This window comes from Zootoca vivipara, chromosome 13, assembly GCF_963506605.1.
Source record: "Zootoca vivipara chromosome 13, rZooViv1.1, whole genome shotgun sequence".
NCBI lineage: Eukaryota > Metazoa > Chordata > Lepidosauria > Squamata > Lacertidae > Zootoca > Zootoca vivipara.
The window spans coordinates 45,956,310-45,978,625 of record NC_083288.1 but is presented as its reverse complement, the minus strand read 5'-3'; the positions used below and the strand labels follow the sequence as shown (position 1 = coordinate 45,978,625).

General features: G+C 40.1%; 1 pseudogene; it reads right to left on the bottom strand.

The window, feature by feature from the left end:
* Nucleotides 1-12,816: 12,816 nt before the first annotated feature.
* Nucleotides 12,817-17,208, bottom strand: LOC132592999 (vomeronasal type-2 receptor 26-like; annotated as a pseudogene).
* Between the last annotated feature and the right edge of the window lie 5,108 nt (nucleotides 17,209-22,316).

The window sequence follows — 22,316 nt, the reverse complement described above, 5'->3', positions numbered from 1 at the left end:
ATGACCAGGGTGCCAACATTCATTACACAGAGAAAGGGGAACCACCTGTTCATATACATTTTTGGTTTTGGTTTTTGTTTAAAGAATTTGTTTATTGGAAAAAAAAAATATTTCTCACTTACTGATGAAGTACCATAACAATGGAGACAGCCGTACAGCACATTCAAATGAAAAAAAATTATCTATGGTATGTGCAGGATGTTTCTGCCAGTGTAACTTGATTGAGGTACAGTAAAATGTATTCTCTTTCTCCTCTCCTGTTGGCTCATGTGAAATTGTCATTATCATGGCAGATCTCATAGATGTGCCTGTAGGTATGTTGCCTGAAATTGTACAGGAGAATACATGCAGGAATGACAAAATCATGTTGAATGTAATACAGATTCAAGCTTTTGTTCTTATCATGATTGTCATCAGGGCGACCTTAAATGTCAGAGGATGGTACTATGATCTGGCAGAACTTGAATAGCCAATATTTCATTTCCCGCTCCCCCCCCCATTTATTCCTGATTCTACTTTATTCCATCCTGCCATGACCGAGTGTGTTTTTTACTAGTAGCAGAATTCCCATAATGCCCCTTTTGAACTTCCAACACATAGAGTTGTTCTTGTTTGATTCCAGTGGTCTTGCTAATGTGGTTGATTTTATAGTATGCACTGATTCTTTTTGTATGATATCTTGGTAAACCACTTATTAACTAAATAAAAAAATTCCTTCAGTAGCGCCTTAAAGACCAACTAAGTTTTTATTTTGGTATGAGCTTTCGTGTGCATGCACACTTCTTCAGATACACTGGAAACGGAAGTGTCAGACCCTTATATATATACACAGAGGGTGGTGGGGGTGGGTGGGAATGGGTGATGGGCTGATGGGAGTGGTAAACCTGTAGATGGCTGTTAACGACTGCTGGTTACTGCAATTAGTTCTGGGGGGGGAGCAAGGGCTGAGGCGCTAAAGAAAGCTTGATCATGCATAATGAGATAAGAATCCGATGCCTTTATTCATCCCAGGTGGCTCCATGGTTTTAAGCTTTTAAATGAGTTCCAATTCAGCAACTTCTCTTTCCAGTCTGTTCCTGAAATTTCTCTGTAAACAGCTGCTTTGAGATCTTGTATAGAATGTTCTGGGAGATTGAAGTGTTCTCCTACTGGTTTCTCTGTCTTATGGTTCCTGATGTCAGATTTATGTTCATTTATCCTTTGGCATAGGGTCTGGCCTGTTTGTCCAATATAGAGAGCTGAAGGGCACTGTTGGCTTTTGATGGCATACACAATGTTGGAAGATGAGCAATTAAATAGTCCTGAGATGGTATGTTGGATGTTGTTGGGGCCAGTAATGATGTTGTCCGGGTGTATGTGGCAGCAAAGTAGGCATCTGGGTTTATTGCAGGCTCTGGTACCAGTGTCCATGTTAAGTCTGGTGGTTGTATTATTGTGGGTGAGGAGTTGTTTAAGATTGGGTGGCTGTCTGCCATCACCCATTCCCACCCACCCCCACCACCCTCTGTATAAGGGTCTGACACTTCTGTTTCAAGTGTATCTGAAGAAGTGTGCATGCACACGAAAGCTCATACCAAAATAAAAACTTAGTTGGTCTTTCAGGTGCTACTGAAGGAATTTTTTTTATTTTGCTTCGACTCAGACCAACACGGCTACCTACCTGACACTTAGAAACTATTGCAGTTAAGTGGAATATGATTTGTTTTTTAAAGAGCAGAAACACAGATGACATTACAGCGTTGTCAGATAGTATCTCAGACCATTGACACAATAATGTTGAAACTTTGCGCCGGCAGTTCTCTAGAATTTCAGGCAGGGTTTTCCCTCAGTCATTCCTGGAGATGCTAAAGACTGAACATGGGACCCTTTGCATGGAAAACATATGTTCTACAATTGAGCTCCAACTCTTTCACATCTAAAATGCAAATACACTGTAATGAGTAATATATATATATATATATATATATATATATATATATATATATATGTAAAATGGCATGTGGGTGGGTCTCCACTTTTCTCCAAAACCGCTTGACCGATTGCGTTCAAATTTGGACACAATGTTCCTAGTGAATGTCCCAAGGATCTTATAAAGTTTGCTAAGACAGATGCATCGCCTACGCCAGGTTTGACCCCCAAAACCCTGTGTTTCAGAACACACAACTCAGACGAAAGTGCATGCTGGGAAAAAGAAGCCACAAGAGATTGCAAAAGAGGTACACAGGTACTGCACCTATAAAACCTTCCCACTCAACACCTCAGCTCCCACTTACATACTAGGCTGAAGCCTTTACAAACTAGGCCGAATGAAGGTACAGGGAGGGGGGAATTAGAGGGATAAGCGGGGGGTGGGGAGGAGGGGGCAGTAAACGTCATGGATTGACACAGGGTGGGGGAAATCACAAGGATAACCCGGGGTAGGGGGAGGAGGGGGCATAATAGTTCATAGGTCGGGAGAGATTTGGGGGAGTCACAGGGATGATCCAGGGGGGAGGTAACAGAATAGGTCATGGATCGGGACAGGGAGGGGAGAATCACAGGCCTAAGCGGGGGGTGGCAGGAGGAGGGGGCACGGCACATTGTGGATCAGCAGAGGGTGGGAGAAATCACACGGATAAGCTACAGCAACGCGTGGCAGGGCCAGCTAGCAGATTATAGAACTGTTGAATTGCAAGGACCCTGTGTGTGTGTGTGTGTGTGTGTGTGTGTGTGTGTGTGTGTAAAAAGAGCATGTGGGTGGGTCTCCACTTTTTTCCGAAACTGCTTGACCGATTTTGTTCAAATTCAGACACAATGTCCCAAGCAAATATCTGAGGGATCTTATGAAGTGTGCTAAGACAGATGCATTGCCTATGCCAGGTAAGACCCACGAAACCCCATGTTTCAGTACATACACTCAACACCTCAGCTCCCACTTACATACTAGGCTGAAGCCTTTACAGACTAGGCCGAATGGAGGTACAGGAAGGGGGGAATCACAGGGATAAGCCGGGGGTGGGGAGGAGGGGGCGGTAAACGTCATGGATTGACACAGGGTGGGGAAAATCACAGGGATAACCCAGGGTAGGGGGAGGAGGGGGCATAATAGGTCATAGGTTGGGACAGATATGGGGAAGTCACAGGGATGAGCTGGGGGGGGGGTAGAGAACAGAATAGGTCATGGATCAGGACAGGGAGGGGTGAATCACAGGGATAAGAAGAACCTATATAAAATGTATTGATACTGGCATTAGCCATAATGTCAAATGGAGCCCAGAAGACATGACAGCATAATACCCACACACCCAAGAGTGAAGGAGGGGAAAGAGCATCAACAGGCTAAGGAGGGGAAAGAGCATCAACCTTCCCATAGCTGGGCAAGTGCTTACTGGGAGCCCTCTCTGCTTTGTGCCCGGTGTGGGAGTAATAATTTTCGCTGTCCTAAAACCATATCTGATTTCTGAATGTGAAAGGAAAAATAGAATTCACTCTAGAGCTTCATGTGCCGTTGCCATATCAGGTTGTGGAGAAAAGATTACACCATACTTCATAATTCAATACAATGGGTTCTCCAGGATAGAGCCAGAAAAAATACCTCATTAAAATATCTGTGCCACACAATTTTATCCTCTCTAATGGTGAATACTTTCCCTTCAGGAACATAAGTAGAAATGTTTCCAACTTTTATTCTCTGAAAGGAATTGTTGGGGAAGGTGACCAGGTTCATGATGTCAAATCCACCACTCATTTCCCATTGATCATCAAAGGACATGGTTTCTCCAGCTGAATTGTTAAATGAGATGGCTTGAAGAAACTGGTGGAGCTATTTGGGAAAAAAGGAAGGAAATCAAAACAGAATAACAGCATGCTGAAGATTTCAGAATGGCCTTCCTTTAAATTTTCATTCATAGAAAGGAAATGTAAACCCCATTTTTTAATTGAGAATATATATACAAGTGTCATTATTGATGCAAACAGGACAAAAATTAATCTATTTTCACCCTGTCCAAACTGTTCATTGAAATACAAAGTATTTCTTGAGGAGACATTACCTGCCAAGGCTCCAGAGACTGAAGTTTGACACTGTTACCAACTGCCTTTGATTTTGGTTTGGATCTAGCAATGTCCAAAGCATGGGCCAAAGCATAAACAGCATTATAGATACTGTAACTGTGTCCAGTCATGTGCATTTCAAAAAGACCTGCAGGGAGACTCTCCAGCCTCTCCTCTCCAGTGCAAATGTCATCGTCCATCACAGGCATACCTGGTTCTGGAAAGGTACAATCAAATGCTTGCTCCCAGAAAATTTTAATGAAACCATCTCTTTCTGACTTGGTAGGGTTTATATTCTGAAGAAATTCCCTGAAACCTGGAACCTCTTTTGTGTGAATAGAAAATAAAATAGCACCTTGGAACATCTGGAAATCCCATATTCTTGTGGCACCTGTTAGTATAAAATCTGTCCGGGTTGTCAAAATCCACACCTTTCCAAATAATGGTTTTTTCATATTTTCTGAATCTTGTGAAAGTATAAGAGCTATCATCCGCAAAATTAGTAATGATTCTCCATACATTATAATTGTCCCAGTTTTACAATCTTGGAAAGACAAGTTAATTGTACTGGAATCATAAAACTGGTTTATGTAATCCTGCATACGAATTTTTTGTGGGATTCTTTTGATGATGGCTGAACAGATTCCATTTCTGGAAAACAATGGTTCCAGTATTTTTAGGAATTGCTCTCCACTGTTATCATCTACAACAAAGAGCCCAACCCAGGTCCACCTGAAATGCTGAAGTAACCATATAATTCCCATATACTGAAGGTTTTCGTGTGGGACCATGCGGTAAAAGGGAGGAACTTCCATTATTTTGGTCTCAACTATGGCAAATGAGTCATATGTAAGCTTTAAGAAAACATAAAGATACTGTGTTATCTTTGAAATGTCTTTTATTTGGGGGGGGTCTTCATGTGGTCTTTTATGTTTGCAAAAAGAAACAAATTCAATGTCACTAGTTATTTCTTCTGAACAATATTCCAAGTTATAAATACAGAAAGATATGATATTACCACCAGCACCCAAGCACATATCCTACCTGTGGTATCTTATATAGGGCTAAGACATCCATCAAATGGAATGAAGTCTCAGAGCCCAGTCCTCCAATGACGGCTAGGAGGTTTTTCTCTGTGGCACATTTGTAGTTTGGGAGAAAGCTATGTGACTTGAAGATCAGATCCAGTGTGGTGCGATAGTTCATCCTTGCATCATTATAGGTGTCACAGATGTGGAAACCAAGTGTCACATTAGGTAGTAATTTGGGATTCTTGTTGATGTCATTTATGGCAAACACCAGGGCCAGGACATGCTGGTAAAACTTGATAATGACTCTGCCAATAGTATTACTTTCATTAATTCAGAAATGAGTCTACAATGCAGGAATAGTTTATGCTACAAACCACGTAATTCCTGTATCTAACTGAATTAAGTTTATTTACAGCAAAAGCCAAGGGAAATCCATCCTGCTAAAACTTGGTCACCACACTGAGAATGGAATAATATTTCTAATTCAGAAGATGTGCCTACAATGTATGAAGCTGTTGCTCTATAATCCAACGAGTCTACATGAGCAATTGAATCTTACAGTAGTGGAAGTTTTTCCCCAATTGCTCCTGATCCCCTGCATTGTCATGATTTCCCCAGCCAACCTTTATTTATATTGTGTTTCATATAACATATGGGGTTGTCATCGATCATGCCTAGTACCTTTAGAAACTCAATATATTATTGAGAATAATATAACCATAATCTTCAGCTCTATCCTAATGCACGATGAATATACATAAATCATTCACAAATCATTACAGCATTATACCCCATATTTCTTCTACATTAAGTTTATTTACAGCAAAAGCCAAGAGAAATGTATCCTGCTGGAACTCATTCACCACACTGAGAATAGAATCATTTTTTTTTCTAATTCCGAAGATGTGCCTACAATGTATGAAGCTGTTGCTCTATAATCCCACTAGTCTACATGAGCAATTGAATCTTACAGGAGTGGAAATATCTTCTCTGATTGCTCTTGATTCCCTACCAACAACTGTTCCAAATCTCACCAATCCTTATTTATATTTTGTTACATATAACATATGTGTTTTTCATCTATAATGCCTAGTGCCTTTAGAAACACTGTGATATCTTGAAAATAATATAATAATATGCTTCACCTCTACCTAGTGCAGAAGGTATATACATAAAGATTATTTCTTTTACTATTTTTACATTTCCCCTTTCACATATCTTTACAATATTGGATACTACCCCATATTTCCTCTACATTTACAAAATATAAGCAACTTAACAGATTTGGCAAAGACGATCCTTACTGTGGAATGTCAAAGTGATTCTGGGAAGGCTGTTCCTTGAACAGAATTTCATGGGAAAAGTACACGATCTGAGAAGTAATCCCACCAATGAGGAGACCCCCTGGCTGGTACCATTCATGTGGTATAGGTAGGGGATCACTTGTGTGACATGTCATGGGATCTACTTTGGACACAGTAGAAGGCAGAAGAAGAAGAAACATTGTTTTTCCTAACATGCTTTCCTCAAAGTTTCTGTCTAAATATAAGCTGTCCTGCACCTATTTCCTTCTAACTAGCTTTGACAAGGCAATAGGAGAAAATTGTCAGAGATGTCCCTGCTTGCCTCTTGCATTTAATCCCAACTTCCCATGGCACTGGTGTTAATTTATCATCACTTTCAGACTTACTTACTGATTCTTTTTTTCATACCCTTTTGTAAGTCTCTGGAGCTTTGACCACCTGAGCAAATGATGGTGCTGTGGATAACTTTGTGTGTGAGAGGGGAAATTACTTTCTCAGTGTTTTGATGCCAAGTGACTCTTATTGTAGGAAACATGTTGGTTCTTGTCTTCCATTTGTGAGCATAAGTCTTCTCTGGTCCCCAAGCAGATGAGATATGGGACCTTGACTCCAGATTTGCATGATCAAAAATATCATGCCTGACTGAACAAGTAGTTTTTCATATGAATCAAAAAGTGTAATTTCTACCTCATGTATGGCTAATTATTACATTCAATGATTTCTTCATACTGTACTGAAATAAGCATATATTTATTTTTTAACTGTAAGTGGATTGATGTTCTTTAGGCAATATACAGCAACAGATTAGTTTTTAAGATTTTAATTTTTATGGGTTGCCATGTGAGGAATTTATCTCTGCAGGACTGATTGGAGAGGGGGGAGGATGGAGTTTTTCTATTTATGCATTCCAACTTTTACTCCAAACTAAGGTAGATATGTAGCTGTGTGAATATACTCCAATCTTAAGTTTTAACCTTGTAAATTTCTTTTTATGTTGTAAACTGCTACAGGTTACATTGTATGATTTTACATTATATAAAAAAACACCTCATTTTATTCCCTATTGTCTGTTGTAAAGGCCTTTGGTCTATATACAATAAAATTGATTGATTCATTAAAATGGTGAATGTTGGGGTGGGAGTTAATATCCCAGGGAATAAAACTTTGGTTGTAGACATATATGCACCAAATGGAGAGAAATCTATATTTTATGAAGGACTTATGGTCAGGTTGCTGGGCTTTTCATATGAAAATGGCTGCCTTATGGGAGACTGGAATGGAGTGGTCTCTCCAATACAGGACAGAGCTCTAGGGGAAAATATTAAAGTTTTCCAAGGTAAACTACCTACAGTAAGGTTTTCGTTGAAATTATGGATAATGTGGAAATTGTTGGCATATCTTATTTATATAAAAATGTAAAAATCTTGAAATTGTTGGCCGCTATGTTCTCCATAACCGCTTGACCGATCGTCCTGAAATTTTGACACAACGATCCAGGCCACTCCCCGAGGGTTGCAGGGGACAAGAAAGACCTCAAATCACACACCTCGGCAGGTTTAGACCTGCTTTTCCACCAAGTCAAACAGCGCCCTCAAGTGGAATTCCTCCCACAGTACACCCCCTCGCTTCCTGTGAAATCTAAGCCACATCCACAAACCAAATGACATCATCATCAACCAAGCAACTGAAACACCAAGGTGGGCATTATCAGACCAACCACTAGGCTTTTGTTTTATGTAGGCCCCTGACAGGCCTGGGGGGGGGACCCACAGCAACACACTTGGGGGCACGGCAAGGGGTTTTTACTTTACCTTTTAGCACCACTACCCCCACCAAAAAAACCCCACCAAAAAACCAACATTTCCAAGTGGAGGTAGGGGCCTGCCTGGGGGGGGGTGTGGCACATAATGCAGCACGGCTTTTGATTTATGTAGGCCCCTGAATGGCAAGGGGTTTTTACTTTACCATTTAGCAACACTACCCCCCCCCCCCAAATCCACAAGATAACAAAAATAAATACCATCCTTCAAAACGTCATGAGATACGCCGGTCATGGAGGGGGGGGGGAGGACAAACTGAATAGATCTTGGATCGGGACACGTGGGGGCAGTCACAGGGATTAGGCACAACAACGCGCCACACCCACAAACCATAGCTGCCAAGTTTACCCTTTTCTCGCAAGGAAGCCTATTCAGCATAAGGGAAAATCCCTTAAAAAAGGGGATAACTTGGCAGCTATGCCACAAACCCCGCCTCTGCCACGAGATCCTGTAAAACAGGAGGCCAAGGCTCCATTTTACAGACTAGGCCTCAGGTCTACAGCCCTTTAAATACTATCCCAAATGGAGCCCTGGGTGGGAGGTGGGGGGAGGAGGAGCCCAAATTGGTCATGGGCTGACGTAGCGTATTTTCAGGGGATGTCTTATTTTTCATTACGCGTCCAGCCTTACCTCTTCCTTGGGGCCCTCCAGAACTGCGCCTATCGCTATGTCTTATTTTCTCTCCCCAGTTTAAGTCCTCAGATATTTGCAGCTCCCCCCCCCTTTTCAATCCCCTACCTTCCCCTTGCCACTTCCTGGGTTTTTTATGGAACTGAACAACTTGGGTACTTCAGAACGTGCCTTCTGTTGCCAGGCCCTTACAGGGCCCGGGCCAGGTAGATAATGTGGCCCTGTTTTTAACCCTTTTGTCACTTTTATCATTTTACTGATTGTGAATATGCTGACCGAGGCCCCCTTTAGATTCGGAGGCCAGCGCCAAGTGGCCCATATGACCCCCCTCCTTCTGTCTGGGCCTGTCTGTTGCTACGGGGCTATGGGACTTTGCTATTTGACCCCCCTTCCCGGGTTGGGATTCTTTAAGTAGTTCTCTGGGTCCCAGGGCGCATCATCACTCCCGATCCTTAATCGCAATATATAGAAATGTTCACAATGCGTGCGCAGGGGCCAATGTAGGGAGACACAGGGGGGAGGGGACAACAGAGGGCTCAGACAAAAGTAAATACTGGGAAATGGAACCCAGAACCTAACAGTTCCTTTTCGAAGGGTAGGGGCCAAGGTATGGAGATACAGGGGGGAGGGGCCAACACTCCCCAGGGACAACAGAGGGAAGGGTATCCTACCGAAACACAGGGATGAGCCGTGGTGGAGGGAGGAGGGGCAGGATACGTCATGGATCATGACAGGGGGGGGGGAGAATCACAGGAAAGAACCACAGCAACGTGTGGCCGGGTCAGCTAGTAGAGATATAGAAATGGAGCTGCAAAGCGATTCACATATCTCACTGAGAGACCCAGCTCTCTCTATCTCTCTGTCTCTTTCTGTGAAATCATTTTTATTTGGTTTTACAAATACAGAGTTATAAAAATCCAAATATATATCCATATACAAAGATTTCTCTGAATCACGTGACTTCCCCCCACCTCCTCCATGGGGTCCCATTTTGAACATTTACAACTGCATATTCTTCCATTCTCTAACTTTTATCTCAATCCATATTGTCCATGGTATTTGTTACACTACAAGTGAAATCAAAATCCTGCCATTCTTTCCATCTGATTACAATGGTCTCCTAAATAACTTATAAATTTTCCCCATTCTTTAATAAAGTTTTTTGTCCTCTTGGTTTTGGAGTTTTCCAGTCTGTTTTGCCATTTCAAAATAGTCCATTAGCTTGGTTTGCCATTCCTCTCGGATAGGGAACTTCTCTTCTTTCCATCCCTGGGATATTAACATCCGGGCAGCTGTTATTCCATACATAAAAAGTATTTTCTGCTCCTTTGGAATGTCAGTACCAGTAATTCCAAATCAAAAAGCTTCTGGGTTTTTCTTAACTGAGGTTATTTTAAACATTTTTTCCCATTTCATTACATATCATCTCCCAAGAAGCTTTGATTACCTTACAAGTCCAACACATATCATAAACGTTACCTTCTTTTTCTGTACATTTCCAGGATATATTTGAATTTGTCCTATACATTTTTTCCTGCTCTTTCTCAATAGGAGATAAAATCTGGTTGACTAAGATGCTAGCTACTGAGATGCATAAAGGAGACAACTTACCAAAGCTTTTCTCAGATCACAATAGTAGTAGTAGTAGTAGTAGTAGTAGTAATCATTATTTATACCCCGCCCATCTGGCTGGGCTTCCCCTGCCACTCTGGGTGGCTTCCAACAAACATTAAAATACATCAGATATCACAGATTAAAAAACTTCCCTAAACAGGGCTGCCTTTAGGTATTTTCTAAATGTCAGGTAGTTGTTTATCTCTCTGACCTCTGATAGGACGGTGTTCCACAGGGTGGGTGCCACTACTGACATAAAGATATGAACATAAAGATACTGGGTTATCTTTGAAATGTTTTTTTTCCTTTTGGTTCTTCATCTGGTCTTTTATGTTTGCAAAAAGAAACAAATTCAATGTCACTAGTTATTTCTTCTGAACAATATTCCAAGTTAAAAATACAGAAAGATATGATATTACCACCAGCACCCATGTACATATCCTACCTGTGGTATCTTATATAGGGCTAAGACATCCATCAAATGGAAAAAAGTCTCAGAGTCCAGTCCTCCAATGACGGCTAGGAGGTTTTTCTCTGTGGCACATTTGTAGTTTGGGAGAAAGTTATGTGACTTGAAGATCAGATCCAATGTTGAGCGATAGTTCATCCTTGCATCATAATAGGTGTCACAGATGTGGAAACCAAATGTCACATTAGGTAGTAATTTGGGATTCTTGTTGATGTCATTTATGGCAAACACCAGAGCCAGAACATGCTGGTAAAACTTGATAATGACTCTGCCAATAGTATTACTTTCATTAATTCAGAATATGAGTCTACAATGCAGGAATAGTTTATGCTACAAACCACGTAATTCCTGTATCTAACTGAATTAAGTTTATTTACAGCAAATGCCAAGAGAAATGTATCCTTCTGGAACTTGGTCACCACACTGAGAATAGAATCATTTTTTTTTCAAATTCAGAAGATGTGCCTACAATGTATGAAGCTGTTGCTCTATAATCCCACTAGTCTACATGAGCAATTGAATCTTAGAGGAGTGGAAATATCTTCTCCGATTGCTCTTGATTCCCTACAGACAACTGTCCCAATTCTCACCAAACTTTATTCATATTTTGTTACATATAACATATGTGTTTTTCATCTATAATGCCTAGTGCCTTTAGAAACACCAGTAATTCCAAATAAAAAGGCTTCTGGGTTTTTCTTAACTGATTTTAATTTAAACATTTTTTTTCCATTTCATTATGTATCATCTCCCAAGAAGGTTTGATTACCTTACAAGTCCAACACATATCATAATAGTTACCTTCTTTTTCTGTACATTTCCAGGATATATTTGAATTTGTCCTATACATTTTTGCCTGCTCTTTCTCAATAGGAGATAAGATCTGGTTGACTAAGATGCTAGCTACTGAGATGCATAAAGGAGACAACTTACCAAACCTTTTCTCAGATCACAATTTATTATTATTATTATTATTATTAATACCCCACCCATCTGGCTGGGCTTCCCCTGCAACTCTGCGTGGCTTCCAACAAACATTAAAATACATCAAATATCACAGATTTAAAACTTCCCTAAACAGGGCTGCCTTTAGGTATTTTCTAAATGTCAGGTAGTTGTTTATCTCTCTGACCTCTGATGGGAGGGTGTTCCACAGGGCGGGTGCCACTACCGAGAAGGCCCTCTGCCTGGTTCCCCGTAGCTTTGCTTCTCGCAGTGAGGGAACTGCCAGAAGGCCCTCGGCGCTGGACCTCAGTGTCCGGGCAGAACGATGGGGGTGGAGACGCTCCTTCAGGTATACTGGGCCGAGGCCATTTAGGGCTTTAAAGGTCAGCACCAACACTTTGAATTGTGCTCAGAAACGTACTGGGAGCCAGTGTAGGTCTTTCAAGACCGGTGTTATGTGGTTTAGTCATTATGACACTCATAAGTTTTATTAGACGGAGGTTTCATGAATTGTTGTTACAACAAGAGAAGGTTGAACAGGAATGCAAACAAAGGTTAAAATAATTCTTTGAAAATAAGTTTAATAAAGGCATAGGGATACAGACAGTTTGGGATGCAAGTCAAGCTTACATAAGAAGTTATTCCATAAAAAGGAAAGAAAGAGACCAGAGAAACTACAAAAAGTTTGGTGTGTGATTAGGTGAAAAGAAAAAGAACTGGAGCAATCTCCAACTAAGAGAAATATAAATTAGCAAATAAAGATGTTGCAGAGACAGCTATCTATGCTAACAATGCAGGGGAGAGACATAAAATTGAATATGCCCCTGTTTTTCTAACTGATATGTAAGCAAAATTCTTGTCCATCGTGCAAATCAGCATAACTGTGGAAATGAAGACAATTTCCTCAATGCTGTCTCCTCATTATCTGCTCCCTGCTGTTCAGTTCAGGCCTCAGCAAAATGATGTAGCACTTAGGGAAAAAGATGCATCCCAGAAGCACAGCACTGGACGTCAAGATGGAGAAGATCTCCACAGCCACCATGCCTTTCCCTCTGGTGCTCAGGTAAGTTGGAACGAAGGACAACCAAACACTGCAAAATGCCAACATGCTGAATGTAATGAATTTTGCTTCATTAAAACTGTCAGGTAACTTGCGGGCAAGGAATGCCACAATGAAGCTGCTGATGGCCAGGAGACCCATGTAGCCCAGGACACAATAAAACATGGTGACAGACCCTTCATTACACTGTACAATGATTTCTTCATTCACTGAATGCATGTCTAAATCAGGGAAAGGGGGAAAGGTTGAGAGCCACACCATGCAAAAGCCCAATTGAACAAGTGAACAGCAAACAGCAATTGAGTAAGACACTTTCTTCCCCATCCATTTCTTCACTCTTGATCCTGGTTTTGTGGCCATGAATGCTAGAGAAACAATGATGGTTTTGGCCAACACGCAAGAAACAGCCACTGAGAAAATGATTCCAAACGTTGGTTGTCGGAGAAGGCAGGTCACTTTCCCAGGTTGGCCAAGGAATAACAACGAGGAGAAGAAGCAGAGTAGTAGGGAGACCAAGAGAATGTAGGTGAGGTCCCGATTGTTGGCTTTGACAATGGGGGTATCTTTATGTTTAATGAAGGTAGCAAACACCAAGGTTGTGATGAAAGAAAAAGAAGCCGTGGCTGAAGCTAAGCCTTTCCCTAAAGGTTCTTCATAAGACAAAAAATGTATGATTTTCGGGTGGCATTGACGTCTATTTTTGCTTGGATACTGATCATCTGGGCATTTGAAACAGTCTTCCATATCTGAAAAAAGTGATGGAGTGGGGGAGATTCAACTTATTGACCATTCATTGGAATACAGCAAATTATTTTTACCCTTTGTTATGGCAAGATGACATGACCTACCAGTTTGGTTTGAAATTTTCCCATCTGGACATGGAGCACAATAATAGCAGCAAAATTTTTCACCCTCCTTCGTTTCCTTCTGATGACCAGGTTGGCAACATTCATTACACAGAGAAAGGGGAACCACCTGTCCATATACATTTTTTGTTTTGTTTTTTTAAAGAATTAATTACATTGAAAAAATATTTCCCACTTACTGATGTAATATCATAACAATGGAGACAGCCGTGCAGCACATTCAAATGAAATTAAATTATCTATGGTATAGAGGTGCAGGATGTTTCTGCTAGTTTAACATGTTTGAGTTACAGCAATAAGTAGTCTGTTTCTCCTCTCCCATTGGTTTATGCGAAATTATAATTATCATGGCAGATCTCATAGACGTGCCTGTAGGTAAGTTGCCTGAAAATGTTCAGAAGAATACATGCAGGAATGATAAAATCATGATGAACGGAATACAGATTGAAGCTTTTGTTCGTATCATGATTGTCTTCAAGGTGACCTTAAATGCCAGAGGATGTTACTATGATCTGGCAGAACTTGAATAGACAATATTTCCCTAGAAATTTTCCCCCATTTATTCCTGATTCTACTTTATTCCATCCTAACATGACTGAGTGTGTCTTTACTACTAGTAGAATTGCCATCATGCTCCGAATTAACTCCCAACGCATAACGTTGTTCTTCTTTGGTCCCATTGGGCTTCTTAACGTGGTTTGTTTTCATAGTAAAAACTGATTATTTTTGTATGATATCCTTGTAAACCACTTAGAGACTATTGCATTTAAGTGGAATATGAATTGTTTTTTAAAGAGCAGAAACACTGAAGACCTTACACTGTTATTAGATAGTAACTCAGACCTTTGACACAGTAATGTTGAAACTTAGCACTGGCAGTTCTCTAGAATGTCAGGCAGCGTTTTTCTCAGTCATTCCTGGAGATGCTAAAGATTGAGCATGGAACCCATTGCATGGAAAACATATGCTCTACAATTGAGCTCCAACTCTTTCACATGTAACATGCAAAGACACTGTAATGAGTCATATATTGTTGAACTGGAAAAGACCCTAAGAGACCATATGGGTCATCTAGTACATTCCAATTTCTGCTGAAGTGATATGGTACTGTAGATTTCATTGTTGAGATACTGCACTGCAAAAACAAAGAAAAGGGACAAAGGAGGAAGACGGGCAAGACAGGTCACTAAGACAATGTTGTCAGAAAGACACAATATTTGTGTAATGGTGTGTGCTAATCCGAACATTTTCTATGGTTTATTTTGGTACATCATGACATCCATGTTGGCATAATATGATGTACAAAGAGACCCCGTGTATGAAATGTATTGATACTGGCATTAGTCTTAATGTCAACTGGAGCCCAGAAAACATGATGACATAATACCCACCCACCCAAGAGTGAAGTAGGGGAAAGAGCATCAACAGGCTCATAGATCGCTCCCAGCTCCTTCCCAAGTTGGACAAGTGATAACTAGGGTTTGGGGAGGACGTTGAAGATTCTATGACCCTTCCAGAGCCCTTACACCTACTACCCATAGCTGGGCAAGGGCTTACTGGGAGCCCTCTCTGCTTTGTGTCCAGTGTGGGAGTAATAATTTGCGCTGTCCTAAAACCATATTTGGTTTCTGAATGTGAAAGGAATCAATGATTTCACTCAAGAGCTTCATGTGCCGTTGCCATATCAGTTTGTGGAGAAAAGATTACACCATACTTCATAATTCAATACAATGGGCTCTCCAAGATAGACCCAGAATAAATACCTCATTAAAATATCTGTGCCACACAATTTTATCTTCACTAATGGTAATTACTTTACTATCAGCAACATGTGGAGCAACACTTCCGACTTTAATTTTCTGAAAGGAATTGTTGGGGAAGGTGACCAGGTTCCTGATGTCAAACCCACCACTCATTTCCCATTGATCATTAAAGGACATAGTTTCTCCAGCTGAATTGTTAAATGAGATGGCTTGAAGAAACTGGTGGAGCTATTTGAAAAGAGGGGAAGAAATAAAACCAGAATAACAGCATATTGGAGATTTCAGAATGGCCTTCCTTTCAAGTTTATTCATAGAAAGGAAATGTAAACCCCATTTTTTAAAATGAGAATATGTATACAACTGTTATTATTTATCCAAACAGGACAAAAATTAATCTATTCTCACCCTGTCCAAACTGTGCATTGAAATATGAAATATTTGTTGACGAGACATTACCTGCCAAGGATGCAGAGACTGAAGTTTGACACGGTTACCAACTGCCCTTGATTTAGGTTTGGATATAGCCAACTCCATGACATGCAAAGCATGGGCCAAAGCATAAACAGCATTATAGATACTGTAACTGTGTCCAGTCATGTGCATTTCAAAAAGACCTGCAGGGAGACTCTCCAGCCTCTCCTCTCCAGTGCAAATGTCATCGTCCATCACAGGCATACCTGGATCTGGAAAGGAACAATCAAATGCTTGCTCCCAGAAAATTTTAAGGAAACCATCTCTTTCAGTCCTCATCGGGTTTATATCCTGAAGAAATTCCCTGAAACCGGGAACCTCTTTTGTGTGAATAGAAAATAAAATAGCACCCTGGAACAACTGGAAATCCCATCCTCTTGTGGCACCTGTTGATATAAAATCTGTCTGGGTTGTCACAATCCACACCTTTCCAAGGAATGGATTTTTCATATTTCCTGAATCTTGTGAATGTATAAAAATCGTCAGCCGCAAAATTATTAAAGATTCTCCATACATGACAATTGTCCCAACTTTACGATCTTGGAAAAACAAATTAATTGCACTGGTATCATAAAATATATTCATGAAATCCTCCATATGATTTTCTTGTGGGATTCTTTTGGTGAAAGCTGAACAGATTCCATTTCTGGAAAACAATGGCTCCAGTATTTTTAGGAATTGCTCTCCACTGTTATCATCTATAACAAAGAGCCCAACCCAGGTCCACCTGAAATGCTGAAGTAACCGTATAATTCCCATATACTGAAGGTTTTCGTGGGGGACCATGCGGTAAAAGGGAGGAACTTCCATTATTTTGGTCTCATCTATGGCAAATGAGCCATATGTAAGCTGTAAGAAAACATAAATATTGTGTTATCATTGAAATAGACTATTCTTTTCTTTGGGGTCTTTATCTGGTCTTTTATTATGTTTGCAAAAGAAGCAAATTCAATGTCACTAGTTCTTTTTTCTGAACATTATTCCAAATTATAAATACAGAAAGATATGATATTACCACCAGCGCCCATGCACATATCCTACCTGTGGTATCTTATACAGAGCTAAGATATCCATCAAATGGAAAGAAGTCACAGAGCCCAGTCCTCCAATGACGGCTAGGAGTTTCTTCTCTGTGGCACATTTGTAGTTTGGGAGCAACCTATGTAACTTGAAGATCAGATCCAGTGTGGTGCGATAGTTCATCCTTGCATCATAATCGGTGTGAGAGATGTGGAAACCAAGTGTCACATTAGGCAGTATTTTGGGATTCTTGTTGATGTCATTTATGGCAAACACCAGGGCCAGGACATGCTGGTAAAACTTGATAATGACTCTGCCAATAGTATTACTTTCATTAATACAGAAATGAGTCTACAATGCAGGAATTATTGATGCTACGAAACCTCATAGTTTCTTTGATCTAACAGAATTAAGTTTATTTACAGCAAAAGCCAAGAGAAATGTATCCTGCTGGAACTTGGTCACCACACTGAGAATAGAATCATTTTTCTAATTCGGAAGATCTACCTACAATGTATGATACTATTACTCTATAACCCCATTAGTCTACATGAGCAATTGAATCTTACAGCAGTGGAAATATCTTCTCCGATTGCTCTTGATTCCCTACAGACAACCAACCAACCAACCAATCAATCAGATTTTATTTGACCGTCATTCAGAAATAAACATTTATCCGTACAAAAATTAAAACATCTAAACATCTAAAAAAAACTTTGAACCGACATTAAGAAGTAGGCTATACATTTATACCCATGTCAATACTGTCAATTTTGACTTTACAACGCTTAAGGGCCAGGAAAAGAAATTTGGCCACCAAGGAGGCCGTTGTTCCAGAAACTTGTTCAGCAGAAACAAAACCTGTCTTTCTCTGCTGACAGGGTTAAGTGGAGCTATTATTTTTTGTCTAAGATCTGCATAGAATGGGCAGATCAAAAGAATATGTTCAGTTGACTCAACCACTCTCAGGGCACAATGACAAAATGGGACATATGGGACTCCCCTGTACCTTCCCAACAATACCTCCGATTCCAGGACATTTAACCTAGCAGCAGTGAGGAGTCTACAGTATTCTACATAGTGGATTTCCGCAAGATAAGGGGCTGGTGTAGTCTGAAATATCCCTACAGACAACTGTTGCAATCCTCACCTAACTTTATTTATATTTTATTACATATAACATATATGTTTTTCATCTATAATGCCTAGTGTTTTTAGAAACACTGTGATATCTTGAAAATAATATAATAATATGCTTCACCTCTATCTCAGTGCAGAAGGTATGTACATAAAGATGATATCTTTTACGGTTTTTACATTTCCCCATTCACAAATCCTTACAGCATTGGATACTACCCCATATTTCCTCTACATTTACAAAATATAAGCAACTTAACAGATTTGGCAAAGACGATCCTTACTGTGGAATGTCAAAGAGATTCTGGGAAGGATGTTCCTTGAACAGAATTTCATGGGAAAGGTAAATGATCTGAGAAGTAATCCCACCAATGAGGAGACCCCCTGGCTGGTACCATTCATGTGGTATAGGTAGGGGACCACCTGTGTGACATTTCATGGGACCTACTTTGGACACAGTATAAGGCAGAAGAAGAAGAAACATTGTTTTTCCTAACATGCTTTCCTCAAAATTTCTCTCTAAATATAAGCTGCCCTGCACCTATTTCGATCTAACTTGCTTTGACAAGGCAATAGGAGAAAATTGTCAGAGATGTCCTTGCTTGCCTCTTGCATTTAATCCCAACTTCCCATGGCACTGGTGTTAATTTATCATCACTTTCAGACTTACTTACTGATTGTTTTTTCCCCTACCCTTTTGAAAGTCTCTGGAGCTTTGACCACATGAGCAAATGGCAGTGCTGTGAATAACTCTCTCTGTGTGTGTGAGAGAGGGGAAATTACTTTCTCGGTGTTTTGATGCTAAGTGACCCTTATGGTAGAAAACATGTTAGTTCTTGTCTTCCATTTGTGAGCAGAAGTCTTCTCTGGTCCCCAAGCAGATGAGATATGGGACCTTGACTCCAGATTTGCATGATCAAAAATATCATGCCTCATTGCCAAAAATGTTATTCTTGTTTCAAACATTGCCAATTGAAGACAAGGTGGAATGCTTTAAAGAGTGTCAAAAGGCACTTTCAAAGTTTATATGGCAAGGGAAAAAACCCAGAATTAAATATAAATTGCTGACAGATAGTAAGGATAGAGGGGGTTTTCCCCTGTCAGATCTTAGCATTTACTATGAAGCAGCTGCCTTTTGCTGGTTGAAAGAATGGTGTTTATTAGAAAATACAGATGTCTTAGACTTGGAAGGATATAATAATGTATTTGGATGGCATGCCTATCTATGGTATGACAAGGTTAAAAGCTACAAAGGTTTCAAAAATCATATAATTAGGAAATCGCTGATAAACATTTGGAATAAGTATAAAGAGATATTAGAGAGAAGGACACCTCTTTGGATTTCACCGCTAGCTAAGGCTAGAAAAAAGCTAAACATGGAGACCAGATGGCCTATAGAGATATTCTGGTGGAGGAAGGAGACCAGTTAAAGTTAAAGACTTACGAGCAGTTAAGAAGCAATTTAGATGACTGGCTCCAATACCACCAGATAAATGAGTTGTATAAAATTGATAAGAAAAATGGTTTTCTATTAGAAAAATCCAAGCTGGAGACAGAATTGTTATATCCAAAGACAAAGAATCTTTCCAGAATGTATAGTTTATTGTTGCAGTGGCACACGAAAGACGAACAGACAAAAAAAGGTTATGATAGATTGGGCAAAAGATGTGGGAAAAGAACATGAAATTTACTGCATGCACTGTTTTAAGAGAAAATATGATGAAAATGATGTATAGATGGTATTTGACGCCAATGAAACTTGCTAAGATATACCATAACCAGGATAATAAATGTTGGAAATGTAAAAAGGTGGAAGGAACATTCTATCATATGTGGTGGACATGCCCATTAGTCAAGGATTTCTGGGAAAATATTTATAATGAAATGAAAAGAGTGTTGAAGAACACCTTTCTTAAGAAACCAGAATCCTTCCTATTGGGCATAGTAGGAAAAGAATTGCCTAGTATAGATGTGAATTTGTTTTTGTATGCCACAACTGCGGCGAGAGTATTATTAGCAAAGTACTGGAAGACACTGAAGATACCTACAGGCAGATGAAGATGTTGGACTATATGGAACTTGCTGACCTGACCGGAAGGCTACGCGACCGGGGAGAGGAGAAGATGGAAGAGGAGTGGAAGAAGTTTAGAATTTACTCTAAAAATATTGTAGAATTGATATTTGAAGAGGATTATAAGCAACTGTGTAGGTTGTAGGTTAGGAATTAAGGGTGTAAAATTATATAGGTTAGAAATGTAAGTTGGACAGTGGAATTTAAGGAAAAAATGTAATTATTAAAAAAAATAAGAAGAGGGAAATTTGATTAGAACCTGCTAAGTTAGAGATGTAAGGAACCGTTAAAAAGGAATTCTCGTGGAGGTCTATTATGGAATTATGAAATTAGGATATTGGAATGCTGATTTTTATTCTTATTTTCATTGTTAATTATTCTTTTTTTTCTTTTTCTTCTTTTTTTTCTTAAAGTTGGATGGTTGAAGATGATATATGTTATAGGAGAATATTGTTGCTTTCCCCCCTTTTTTCTTGTTCATATGAAGTATGAAGTATGAATTTTGAAATACGGTTACCTTGGTTCATGTATTGTTTCAGAAAGATTGAATTAGGTGTGTTCTCCTTTAAATCCCAATGAAATTGGCCCTGCGCCACCCAGTCTTGTCGTAGGGGCGGCCCTGCTTCTGCTACAATATGAAACTTTCACAGTTGTGGACTTGGGACCCTGTGCAAGGCCACGTTTTGGCATGCCCCCCCCCCGCCCTCATGCTGCCTTCCCAAAGGTGGGTAATGAGATATCCAGCTTTGGGAAGAAGGAGCATGGGCTCTGGCAGCATACAAGACCCCTCCCATTTTCTTCTTAGAGCCAAGAAAGCAATAAAACTCTTTCTCCAAATCTATTTTCCTTTTGTGCTATGTCATTTTAGATCAGGCATCCCCAAACTTGGCCCTCCTGATGTTTTGGGACTACAACTCCCATTATCCCTAGATAACAGGACCAGTGGTCAGGGATGATGGTAACTGTAGTCCCAAAACATCTGGAGGGCCAAGTTTGGGGATGTCTGTTTTAGATTGTAGACCTGAAGGCGAGTACATTTTGTTTGTTTATAAAGTAAAAGGCTTCTTCACACAGCACAAAGTTGAACTATGGAATTTATCCCGTGAGAGATAGTGATGCTCAGCAACTCTAATGCCTTTAAAAGGTGGTTAGGCAAATGCATAGGGGTTAAGGTGGAGAACACTTGGCTACTGTGGGTGAGGATATGGTTGAACATTGTGAGTTCTGAGTTCTGGGCTACATGAGCCTGATGTTCTGATATTCTTGACCTGGCTCAACAAAACAGCTCACACCAGACTGCAGGAACATTTTTAGTTTACAGCAAGTATCACTGGTCCTCTTGTTGATCCCATGTCAATACTTTCTAGGTTACAATTTTATTGCAAAACTGGAGTTGGACAGTGGGTTTCATTTTAGGATTTAGCACTCATTTGTTTCCTTAGGTAAGATTATGGCTCTGTGTCAGGTTCTGATTTTCTTTTGTTGAAATAATTTTTTATTGATTTTGCATAATAGAAAAAAACACCATATACATACATAACATATTATCTCCCTTCTTCCAACCCCCCTCCACGAGCCCCTTCCTGCCACGAGAGAATCCCCTGAAGAGTAGGCAGTCGAAGGCAATTCATTTTATAATTGGGTTTGTCCCCACCCCTCCCTCCCTCCCTCCCCCCGGAGCCTCCCCCTGCCACCAAAAGGCTCTAGGATGACAAGGAGAGATGCAGGCGAGTGTCCACCCAACTATCTATCCAAACTTACATTACAAATACAATACACTACAAAAACAGAAAAAGACAAAAAGAAAAAAAAGAAAAAAATAATAATTTATATCACTATTCATTTTTTCATAAACATTATTTTATAGGCTTCCCCTTTCTGATTTTCATTTTAGAATATCATTTAGCAATTTTCTCATCATTTCCCCCAATCTATTTCCAAACTTTCCAATCTTATGTTGACATACTATCCATATTTTTTATTAATCTCTCTTTTATTATCAATTTGCACCCCCTCCCTCCCCCATCCCCCAGGACTCCCCCTGCCACGAAGAGTCCTTAGAGGAAAAAGGGAGGGAGGAAAT